We start from the raw sequence: 12,053 nt of genomic DNA on the forward strand, positions 1-12,053 counted from the left end.
CTGGGGACCTGGGAGGCCAAGCATGACGAAAGTGGCGGCTGAGCACACGATCATCACCAAACGACGCGCGCAAGAGTTCTATCTCGCGTCTAGCAATATGGGGTGTGAAACGTCCCCTTTTAACAATTATACACGACTGTGCTTAAACTGACACACAATATTTTTTTAGCGCAACGCAATCTTATTTCAACATTTGTTTCCACCAAAAAAATCCTATCCAAGCATGCTTTCTGTATTTATATGTTCACATATTTCTTACCTCATTATTTATTTTCAAGAAAATCCTACCTGTACCTCCTTTCTTTACGTTTTTCGTATAACTTCTCAATGCATTTCTTCCAATTCATCGCAACTCATTCTCTTCTATAGTCTACCCACTCTTAAGCTAACTTAAATCTACTGAGCTCAGATGCTAAACTAAGGGACGAGGCAATGCAGCAGCACAGAACAATTAACACAAACAGCAATAAAAAAATGGAAATTTGCAAAGCAAGCTACAGTAAATCTAAATTACCAAGCAATTCAACATTACAACTAATATGAGGCAATGCGCAGCAAACAAGAAAAATAAATCTGGCTTAGCAGAGTAATACAAATTAAAATTCAGTAGCACTATGCCTGGCAAACAGCAGCTTATATCTAAACATGACATAGCTCAAGCAGAAAAAATATTACACTAGAAATGGCCATGTCTAATACTTATGTCACATCTTAACACTAGAGTGATGCATCACGAGAACTTACACTAGCAGATAAGTTACCAAATCGTAAAGAAATTATTTATGCAATTCCTGTGAAGGGAAATGTCTTTTTGTGCTCCCTCATTTTTTTTTGAAAAAAATTATTATTTACCCGATCTGTAGACAGAAAATATTTATATTAGTACATCTATAAAATTTTATTTTAACCAATGCTGCAGTACAGCTAGAAACTAGATATCAAATGAAATAAGCAACTATGAAAAGCAAAGCATAAAAATATCATTCAATAGTCATGTGACATTTCATAAGTTGTAAAAAAAATATCTCATCTAGAAAGACAGTAGTCAATAATCAAGTGTGTAAGTGTAAGTATCTTTCCAAGTAATGAGCGTGTCGTATTTGCGGTGCTTTCTACAAAGGAATGTCAGAAGCGAGGTTAATGGCCTCTTTTTTTTCTCCACCTAATGGCTTTTTCTCCAGGCGCCTGGCCCAGCTGGGCGCCACAACGCATTACATCAAGGTCCCTTAGCTTTCTTACCGAAATATTTACGACAGCAGTTTCCGCTACAGTGACAGTCTCATATAAAAATTTCAAAGGTCGAGAATTTGCGTTACAAATGTGTAGAAACAAAATCCTATAAATATAACAGTGTCCAAAAAATTTTCGTCGGCATTGTAATACATTCGCGCATTTACATACATTTTATAACTCTTAAAGTACGATTCTTTTTTTCCAACAACCTGTTTCACAAACCAGAGTGAGTCCCTAACCACTACTCATTATTCCTTACCTTATTCGTCGACACTTCTTCAATATTTTATGATAACAGATACGTAGCATACTCAAATAACTCATATAGCATCAGCTTATTGATCATAAACATACCGCAACAGCATAATACACATAGTCATCGTAATAATATCATAACACCTCAGTCAACTCTCAAAAACGTCGTAGCTTCCTCCAATAATTTCAAAACCTAAAAAAAATTCTCTGCTCATGTCAAAAGTGTCATCTGCCTCAAACGTACTTTAAAAATCGTGATCCCATACCAAATATATCATTCAAAGCTCTCATAGTATCACAATGGTTCCAAAAAAATATGAACAGTTCACAAAGTACAAACAACATACAATTTTGTAAGTGTGAAGTTATCCAACTGTGTAATTACGTAAACATCTGTCACTGACGTAGTAAAATAAATGTTTCTTTCTCTGTTAAATGATCAGGTAGCTGTGTAATTTATGTGTTAGAGAAATATGGTACCGATGCGTCAAGTTGTATAAGCAAATACCATATTAGCTAGGGCTCCTTGTGCTTGCCAAACATATGGTACTCAAAGTAAGCGTGTACCCACCTGAGGATTAATGTAATTATACCCTCAGGTGTTACAGATTACAGCAATGGAATGAAATGTATCACGGAAAACTTTCTTTGTAATTCAAAAATCTTTAAAAATAAATGTTTTAAGCATAAGATTAATCACTCAAATACGTGTACTGTAGCTCTAAACTGTGCGTCATGCTGTAAGATAATCTCTGTGGAAGTCTCGTAGTTATCAAATGGTTCAAATGGCTCTGAGCACTATGGGACTTAACATCTATGGTCATCAGTCCCCTAGAACTTAGAACTACTTAAACCTAACTAACCTAAGGACAGCACACAATACCCAGCCATCACGAGGCAGAGAAAATCCCTGACCCCGCCGGGAATCGAACCCGGGAACCCGGGCGTGGGAAGCGAGAATGCTACCACACGACCACGAGATGCGGGCTCGTAGTTATCGTCATCCAAAAGCTAAGTTCAGCAGAAGTCAATGTACTTACCTCATGATAAACAAAAGTGAAATGCTTTGCGTATAGATATCGTAGTTATTATGCTTATTGGCCTGATGAAGAAAGTACTGTATAGTAACGTATTGTTGTGCCATGAAAAAGGCTGTCTCATTGCTGCTATACTACAAAAGTTGCTACTAAAACATGGTTTACTTTCCAGAAGAATTCAGAAAAACTGTACAGATATAAAACAGATACACCGCAAAAGCAACATTGTAAATTGTCACTCATTAGTAGCGTCGTGATAAAATCGTGTAGCTGTCACATAAACTAACCACTATGTCATCTGGTATCTCACTGAAACTACTTTAAATCCAGAATGTATTTTCAAGTAAACCAAAATGTTGCATTAGAATCTCATTAGCAGTACCAGTATGTGTCCTAAGTATGTAAGCCTGATAGTCGTTACGTAATCGTGCAACTAACAAGCAAGAATGTACAAATACAACACTGTGTCGTCTGTTCACTATAACAATGCAATCGTAATTTCTGTTTAAAAATGTTCCCTAGGTTCTAGACTGGATATTTAACTTCAAACATTGTTGCATGTTAACAGTTTCTCAGTGTAACAAAGCATACTAGAAATGTGAAGTGAAAAGTTTTATGGCAAAGACTAAGTTAAACAGCAGATTATCATTCAATAAACGGTTTTACATGTGAAATGTGGTGTAAACCTTTACTCTTCCTAGTACGCAGAGTTTCAACTTCAACGCAATTGCCATGTGGTATACGTCGGTAAAGAATGCTGGAATTTTTCTCAAGGTTAGCTTCTATGTTATTTTTCTCTGAGCCAGCCGGCGCGCGTTGTTATTGGAATTAGGAGACCTAACTTCTACAAATTCGCCTTGCCGAGAGGGCCCAGCTCTGTTAGAATCCCGCCAGTTCTGATAAAATTCAGGTCTGTCGTTATGATTATATCGTCTGTCGTCATGTCGGTAGATTCCACAGTTTCTTTCTTGTCGGTCACGTACTGGAGAATTTCTCCCTGAATCGTAACTGTGCGCTGAACTGTTGCGTCTGAAATTATTCTGTCTCCCGTGATAATAATAGTTCTGGTTACCATATTGTCTGTTTCTATGATTGTCTCTGTCATATTCATTACTACGGAAATGCGATCTTTCTCTGTAACTATTACTCTGCCATACGGGTGGTGTCTGTTTTGGTCACGATTTGCGTTGTAAGAATAGCCTTGTCGTGTCCAGTTATTATTTCTGTCGTCACGGAATTGTGACGGATGTGACCTGTAGTGACTGTTTTCCTGTTTTCGCATCCCGCGACTGTCTGTGTCAATTTCTAATTCTTGTAAGAGTCCCTGAAAAGCTTCAATGTCGTCTTTGCAACGTCCTGATAAAATAATATGTCGTAAATGTTCAGGCAATTTGATTAAGCAAATGCGGATGAGTTCTGAGGGGCTGTATGGGTTTGAAAGATACTGATTCTTATGCAACATATCTTCAAAATATTTGACAAGACTGGAAAATTCAGATTGTTCAAAGTGTTTCATCATCATGATGCTATGTTTTACTCGGTGTTGTGTAGCTTGAGACCAATACGCTGAGAGGAAGGCATGATAAAATTCTCCTTCACTGTGACAATCGTGAATGACCGACCGCATTCTTACAGCTGGTTCATTCTCTAAGTGGCCACACATAAATTCTAACCTGTGCTCCAATGACCAGTTGGGAGGAAAACAATGAGAGAATTGATGGAGCCACGCTTGTGGATGAATGTCGTTGCCAGAATTCTTAAATGTTTTGAATTTACGTGTAGTAATGAACAGCTTATAGTCAAAGTCATCATGTCGGCGAGTCGCATATCGGTCATTGTTACGTCGTTTCGGCGGTTCCATTTCAAAATTCGGTGCACCTTGCCAATTTCTTTCATAATTTCCGAAATGCGCTGTGTTATTATTTTGTGGCTGTTCCGTATTTCTATGTCCCTCTTCCCGTGTTGAAGCGCGAGTGTCCTCTGAAATTTGTAATTTTTGTATTACTTGTGCCAACTGATCTTGTACTTCCCGGATTTCTCTTTTGTGTTGCGTATTAATTTGATTCTGATTTTGTTTGAATTTCTTAATTTGTTCATACTCTTCTGTGTCAGTGATGGCTACAGGTCTTGTGTCATTCAGATCATCATCTACCTTTGTAGATAAGTTAGTGAACTGATCCGAAAGTTCGGCTACTTTCTCCGATAGTGTACTTATTTCCTCAGTGTGTTTTTCTGAACCAAGTTTCAGAGTATCTACTGTGTCCTTTAAATTTTCCTGAGTTTTTGCAAGTTGCGTAACCGAATCGGTAGATGCAACTGAGTCAATTTTGGCTTGCAAGGTCTTATGATTTTCATGAACAATAATTTGCAGTTCTTTTATGGCTGCTTCGTGATTCTGTAATGCATTTTCATGCCGCGAAAAAATAGGTTGGAAATGCTCACAAATTTGTGTTTTTACGTCATTACAGACTTTTTGACATTTCGATTCAATGTTATGTAACTCAGTAGTTAAATCTTCACGTGTTTGTTCAAGAGTTTGTTCCAATGAGTCTAACTTTTGAAGCTGCTGCTGTGTTTGTCTCTGATTTTGTTCCATTGTGTCTAACTTTTGAAGCTTTTGCTGTGTTTGTCTCTGATTTTGTTCCATTGTGTCTAACTTTTGAAGATTTTGTTCCATTGTGTCTAACTGTTGCTGTGTTTGTCTCTGATTTTGTTTAATTTGCTGCATTAATTGTAATAATAATGTGTTAGTGTCTGGAATCGGTTCCTCTATGCTTTTCAGCACTGCATTTGCACCGGCAACATTTACATTTTGACGAGCAGAAAATGTGTCTTGACTTATTTGAGAGAACGGTGAGGACCCAAAACCTGAATCTACAGTATTTGCAATGTTGTGTTCTGTCATTTCGGATTCCTGAGGCGAGCTGTTGCCGACCGATCGATCGATAATGCTTCCTTGTTCACTACCTGTTTCACTGTCTTCACCATTATTTGCCACCCGCTCCATTTCCCTATGCACAATTACCAAATTACTACTTTGAATATTAGTTAATTCATTACACGGTGGCGCTAACACACTGCTTTCGTCTTCGCTGTCATTTCTCAATTTACTTTGGAGCCTAGTGTTACGTTTTTCACACGCCATTATTGTCACAATATTTCACACGAAAACACAGAAAAACACAATTTGAAGAGCAAAAATAGGGGAACACATTAACATAGCACTGAAAATAATATCTAGTTAATTGTAAGCGCAGCTGCGAAATACTTGCTGCAAATCTACATGCATGCCACAACTGTTTTACTGTACAACAATGAAAAACTACAACTACAAAGGAAATTCTCTCTATAATTACGCGCTAGCAATAAACAAAAGCTACACTAATTACACAAACTACAAGAAAAAATCAGAAGATTCCATTGAGGTATCCTCGGCTAAGGGTCGACATATGAAACGTCCCATTTTAACAATTATACACGACTGTGCTTAAACTGACACACAATATTTTTTTAGCGCAACGCAATCTGACTTTCAGAATTCCCTACAAAAGAATGGCCCTGACTAACATTAACCTATACCTTCCACAAATCACTTACCTCACAAAAATCTTCGTTACTCGAACTACTGCAATACAGCGAGCGCCACTACTGCCAGCTAAATAAAAGATTCAAACTACTGAAGGCACTAACTACTGATAGGCATAGTTAGCAAATGAAAGATTTTAATAGAGAACAAACAATGTATTTACCTTAATAATGTTGAAAACTCATAATATACATAACAGATCATTGTATATCTTACAAATTTCCAAACTCCGCCATCTATCTCCCCACATCCACCACTGCTGGCGGCTCACCTCCAACTGCGCAACGCTACGCGCTGTTCACAGCCAGCTGCCTAACACTACAATGGCGAGTATTACAACAATGCAAAGCAGCCACAGACTGCACACAGCACAGGCAGTGATTTTCATACAGAGGTGGCGTTACCAATAAAAATCCTAAACAGCCTACTTACATAGACCGTAATCTCTACAAGGACTACAGTGGGTCTGCATCTTTGATGACCCACCAGTACCGTAATCTCTACAAGGACTACAGTGGGTCTGCGTCTTTGCTGACTCACCAGTACCATTATTTCTACAAGGACTGCAGTGGGTCTGCGCCTCTGGTGGCCCACCAGTACCGTAATCTCTACCAGGACTACAGTGGGTCTGCTCTGTGATGACCTACCAAACTATATTCTTCAAAACTTCGATTGACTCCGCAGTGGCCCATTACCTGTCAGCATGTCAAGAGTCAGCACTGTCTTTCCATTGGAAGGACAACACTACTTCTTCAAGACTGCATGGAAATCCACTACTTCTGTGTGCAATTTCTTTTACTAATGAGACTTTGTGAAAAAAACTGTAATTACTATTATGATGAATGATCAGGACTATCTTTATGGACTGTGAGAAAATTTTAGCTTTTGACCAACATTGTATCAATAAGAAACTTCCTGGCAGATTAAAACTGTGTGCCCGACCGAGACTCGAACTCGGGACCTTTGCCTTTCGCGGGCAAGTGCTCTACCAACTGAGCTACCGAAGCACGACTCACGACCGGTACTCACAGCTTTACTTCTGCCAGTACCTCGTCTCCTACCTTCCAAACTTTACAGAAGCTCTCCTGCGAAACTTGCAGAACTAGCACTCCTGAAAGAAAGGATATTGCGGAGACATGGCTTAGCCACAGCCTGGGGGATGTTTCCAGAATGAGATTTTCACTCTGCAGCGGAGTGTGCGCTGATATGAAACTTCCTGGCAGATTAAAACTGTGTGCCCGACCGAGACTCGAACTCGGGACCTTTGCCTTTCGCGGGCAAGTGCTCTACCAACTGAGCTACCGAAGCACGACTCAGGACCGGTACTCACAGCTTTACTTCTGCCAGTACCTCGTCTCCTACCTTCCAAACTTTACAGAAGCTCTCCTGCGAAACTTGCAGAACTAGCACTCCTGAAAGAAAGGATATTGCGGAGACATGGCTTAGCCACAGCCTGGGGGATGTTTCCAGAATGAGATTTTCACTCTGCAGCGGAGTGTGCGCTGATATGAAACTTCCTGGCAGATTAAAACTGTGTGCCCGACCGAGACTCGAACTCGGGACCTTTGCCTTTCGCGGGCAAGTGCTCTACCAACTGAGCTACCGAAGCACGACTCAGGACCGGTACTCACAGCTTTACTTCTGCCAGTACCTCGTCTCCTACCTTCCAAACTTTACAGAAGCTCTCCTGCGAAACTTGCAGAACTAGCACTCCTGAAAGAAAGGATATTGCGGAGACATGGCTTAGCCACAGCCTGGGGGATGTTTCCAGAATGAGATTTTCACTCTGCAGCGGAGTGTGCGCTGATATGAAACTTCCTGGCAGATTAAAACTGTGTGCCCGACCGAGACTCGAACTCGGGACCTTTGCCTTTCGCGGGCAAGTGCTCTACCAACTGAGCTACCGAAGCACGACTCAGGACCGGTACTCACAGCTTTACTTCTGCCAGTACCTCGTCTCCTACCTTCCAAACTTTACAGAAGCTCTCCTGCGAAACTTGCAGAACTAGCACTCCTGAAAGAAAGGATATTGCGGAGACATGGCTTAGCCACAGCCTGGGGGATGTTTCCAGAATGAGATTTTCACTCTGCAGCGGAGTGTGCGCTGATATGAAACTTCCTGGCAGATTAAAACTGTGTGCCCGACCGAGACTCGAACTCGGGACCTTTGCCTTTCGCGGGCAAGTGCTCTACCAACTGAGCTACCGAAGCACGACTCACGACCGGTACTCACAGCTTTACTTCTGCCAGTACCTCGTCTCCTACCTTCCAAACTTTACAGAAGCTCTCCCGCGAAACTTGCAGAACTAGCACTCCTGAAAGAAAGGATATTGCGGAGACATGGCTTAGCCACAGCCTGGGGGATGTTTCCAGAATGAGATTTTCACTCTGCAGCGGAGTGTGCGCTGATATGGAACTTCCTGGCAGATTAAAACTGTGTGCCCGACCGAGACTCGAACTCGGGACCTTTGCCTTTCGCGGGCAAGTGCTCTACCAACTGAGCTACCGAAGCACGACTCACGACCGGTACTCACAGCTTTACTTCTGCCAGTACCTCGTCTCCTACCTTCCAAACTTTACAGAAGCTCTCCTGCGAAACTTGCAGAACTAGCACTCCTGAAAGAAAGGATATTGCGGAGACATGGCTTAGCCACAGCCTGGGGGATGTTTCCAGAATGAGATTTTCACTCTGCAGCGGAGTGTGCGCTGATATGAAACTTCCTGGCAGATTAAAACTGTGTGCCCGACCGAGACTCGAACTCGGGACCTTTGCCTTTCGCGGGCAAGTGCTCTACCAACTGAGCTACCGAAGCACGACTCACGCCCGGTACCCACAGCTTTACTTCTGCCAGTACCTCGTCTCCTACCTTCCAAACTTTACAGAAGCTCTCCTGCGAACCTTGCAGAACTAGCACGCCGAGCTGGTCCTACCAAATGCAGAGCATTATTTTGGAGCTGTGAATATTCGGTTTGGCCGTTGACGTGGAAGCATGGCCGGGATATCCCCATGATTTTTTGCGTTTAGGGTTATCGTAATGAACCCATTTTTCGTCTCCGGTCACATTGTGATGCAGAAATCCCTTCCGTTTTTGCCTCTGAACCAACTGTTCACAAACACACAAACGCCGTTCAACGTCTCTTGGTTTCAGCTCACACGGGACCAAAGTTCGTTCTTTCTGAACCAAGTCCATAGCCTTCAGACGTTTTGAAACGGCTTGCTGTGTCACTCGCACTAATCGTGCCAATTCTTCTTGAGTTTGACGCGAGTCTTCACTCAGCATCATTGAAAACATTCTCTCTTCAACCACTGTGCCGGTCTACGACGTTACAATGACCGTTCTTGAAGCGATGAAACCACTCACGCCACGTTCTTTCACTAATAGCGTCCTTACCATACGTACTTGAGAGTATTCGATGAGACTCAGCTGCTGTTTTCATCATACTGAAAGAAGAAACAGTGACACGTCCCGCAAATGACGAGATTTAGGCTCGTAAATTGACATTTTCAATCAAGAACAGCTTTATGATTCAGACACAAATCGACTAATGTTTGAATGTAGTTATGTTGACCGAGGTCCAAGCGAACTGCCTGATTTCTGAGATCTGCTTCTTTCGACCGCTACTTACCGTTGTTGCCACCTATCGGCAAATGGCGGAAGCAAAGTTATACACCTTGTATGTTCCCCTTGTTGTACAGAAACCAACGACATCTAGTATTGCTCAGCTTAACTTGCTCACGACACACGGAATAGAAAGAATATTTGAGGAAATAGAGGCTTTAATTAAAAACCAAATGGAGTTGATAATTTGAAGTGGGTGATTGGTGCCTAACAGCAGGGATGAGAAAGTAGAGCAGAATTTGTAGAGATCAAATGGTTCAAATGGCTCTGAGCACTATGGGACTCAACTGCTGAGGTTATTAGTCCCCTAGAACTTAGAACTAGTTAAACCTAACTAACCTAAGGACATCACAAACATCCATGCCCGAGGCAGGATTCGAACCTGCGACCGTAGCGGTCTTGCGGTTCCAGACTGCAGCGCCTTTAACCGCACGGCCACTTCGGCCGGCTTTTGTAGAGAATATTGTATGGCGAAGAGACATAAGAATGTGACTTCTACAGATCTGTTGCGGGGAATGAATACAAAGGAACTGAGCCCTTCATTAGACTCCAACCATTGTTTAAGTACCGAATGAAAGTTAACAGATATGATGGCTGAAGCTTCCTGTATGAGTCACCCTAATTCTGTAAACGTGCTAGTCGAAAGAAGGCAGCTGAGCAGATAGAGGTTCAAGTCATCCTATTGGGCGTCGTGAAATTTCTCTGCGGCCGCCCCTACTCGCTCTGCACTCCATTCTTTCTGCCACTACACTTCACTAAATCCCACGATATCTAACTTCAACCTATCTCTAACTTCAGCCTATCCTTTTCTCTCTAGAAGTTCTCCAATCTACCTACCCGATTAAGGTGTCGAGCATTTCACACTGCAGTCATTAGGACGCCAGTTTTGTTTTTTTTCTGATGGCAACGTACTTGGAGATCCGAAAGGAGGACTATTTTACCTCCGAAATATTTTACCCAACATGATGCTATCATCATTGAACCTCACAGTAGATGCATGCCTCTGGAAAGAAAAATGGCTGGGGTTACCCCTAATCTTCAGCCGTTCTCAGTACCAATATAACAAGGCCAGACTGTTGCACCTGCAACTACCGAAAAGTTGCTCCTCAGGCAGCATATGTTAGTCTGCCCTTTCCACAGAAACTCCTTCGACGTGTCCGCACGTGTGTTACGGCTAGCTGAATCTTTGTGGCATGTAAGCCACTCCACCTCGGCAAGATCCACTGCAGGACTTATTTAATGGAATGAGCAGTCTAGTGATCACAAAATATGGACTGCGAGTGAAGCATAGCACGATGAAAGTTTCGAGGATCAGCGGAAATGAGATAAGCAAGAAATCCACCGTAAAAGTTGGGAGAGTACGTAATAGACGAAGCGACGAAAGTGACTTAGTGACGGAAGTCTGCTACGTCGGAAGCGAAGTGACGCATGGTGGAGACAGAAAGTAAGTCAGAATATTCAGGGTACAACAGGTAAAGGGAGTATTCTCCGCCAAAAGGAAACAGCTATTACGAAATATGGGCCTCAGTTTGTGAACGTTCGTCATGTACATCATTGGATGGAAATGAGCGAGCCGGCCGCAGTGGCCGAGCGGTTCTAGGCGCTTCAGTCTGGAATCGCGCGACCGCTACAGTCGCAGGTTGGAATCTTGCCTCCGGCTTGGATGTGTGTCATGTCCTTAGGTTAGTTACGTATAAGTAGTTCTAAGTTCTAGGGGACTGATGGCCTTAGATGTTAAGTCCCATAGTGCTCAGAGCCATTTTTTGGAAATGACCGGTTTGGATGAGATCAGGTCATTTCATGTCATAGCATCATCAACAATTTCATCTCCGTTGATCCATTCATTTCATTTTGAAGCATTTAATTCGTATACAAGTCTATATAATGTAAGTGTTTCTTCGTTGTGTTTATATCTCTCGAGACAATTGTTGTAGTTGCACTACTCTTATCTTTCATACTAAATACTATTTTAGCAATTTTCCTTTATTGGTAGAAACCACTGTATGTATATTTGAAAGATATTGTGCGTTATACTCACAGATGGTGAATCTATCTTCCTCTAATGACTCTGCAGATCTGGAACACAGAAAATAGGCTCATGTAGGTAATGAATTTCATCCTGTAAGATAATGTGCTCCAGCAATTACAAAATCATTCTGATGTGATTCCATATCTAGTGACGCCTGAGAAGGTTTCCCAAATTTATGAATTTTTATTGCAAGTGCCCTTCTATTACATTTGTACGATAGTGTTTCTGCATTTCATAAAATATGCAAGTTTTAAAAATTAGAGGCACGAAACACTGTGCAGGCATGCTAATGA

General features: G+C 41.7%; 1 protein-coding gene across 2 annotated transcripts in view; it reads right to left on the reverse strand.

Annotated features, from left to right (window-relative positions):
* Positions 1–12,053, reverse strand: part of LOC126194911 (synaptotagmin 1) — a 1,052,777-nt gene that overhangs the window by 462,115 nt on the left and 578,609 nt on the right. The window contains exon 3 of one of the 2 annotated variants that reach the window (XM_049933272.1): positions 11,770–11,807. The exons of the other annotated variant lie outside the window; for it this stretch is intronic. The gene's annotated coding sequence lies outside the window, so the exon portion shown is untranslated. The remainder of the gene's footprint in view (positions 1–11,769; positions 11,808–12,053) is intronic. 2 annotated transcript variants of the gene reach the window in all.

The sequence above is a fragment of the Schistocerca nitens genome, chromosome 7 (genome assembly GCF_023898315.1).
Source record: "Schistocerca nitens isolate TAMUIC-IGC-003100 chromosome 7, iqSchNite1.1, whole genome shotgun sequence".
Lineage (NCBI taxonomy): Eukaryota > Metazoa > Arthropoda > Insecta > Orthoptera > Acrididae > Schistocerca > Schistocerca nitens.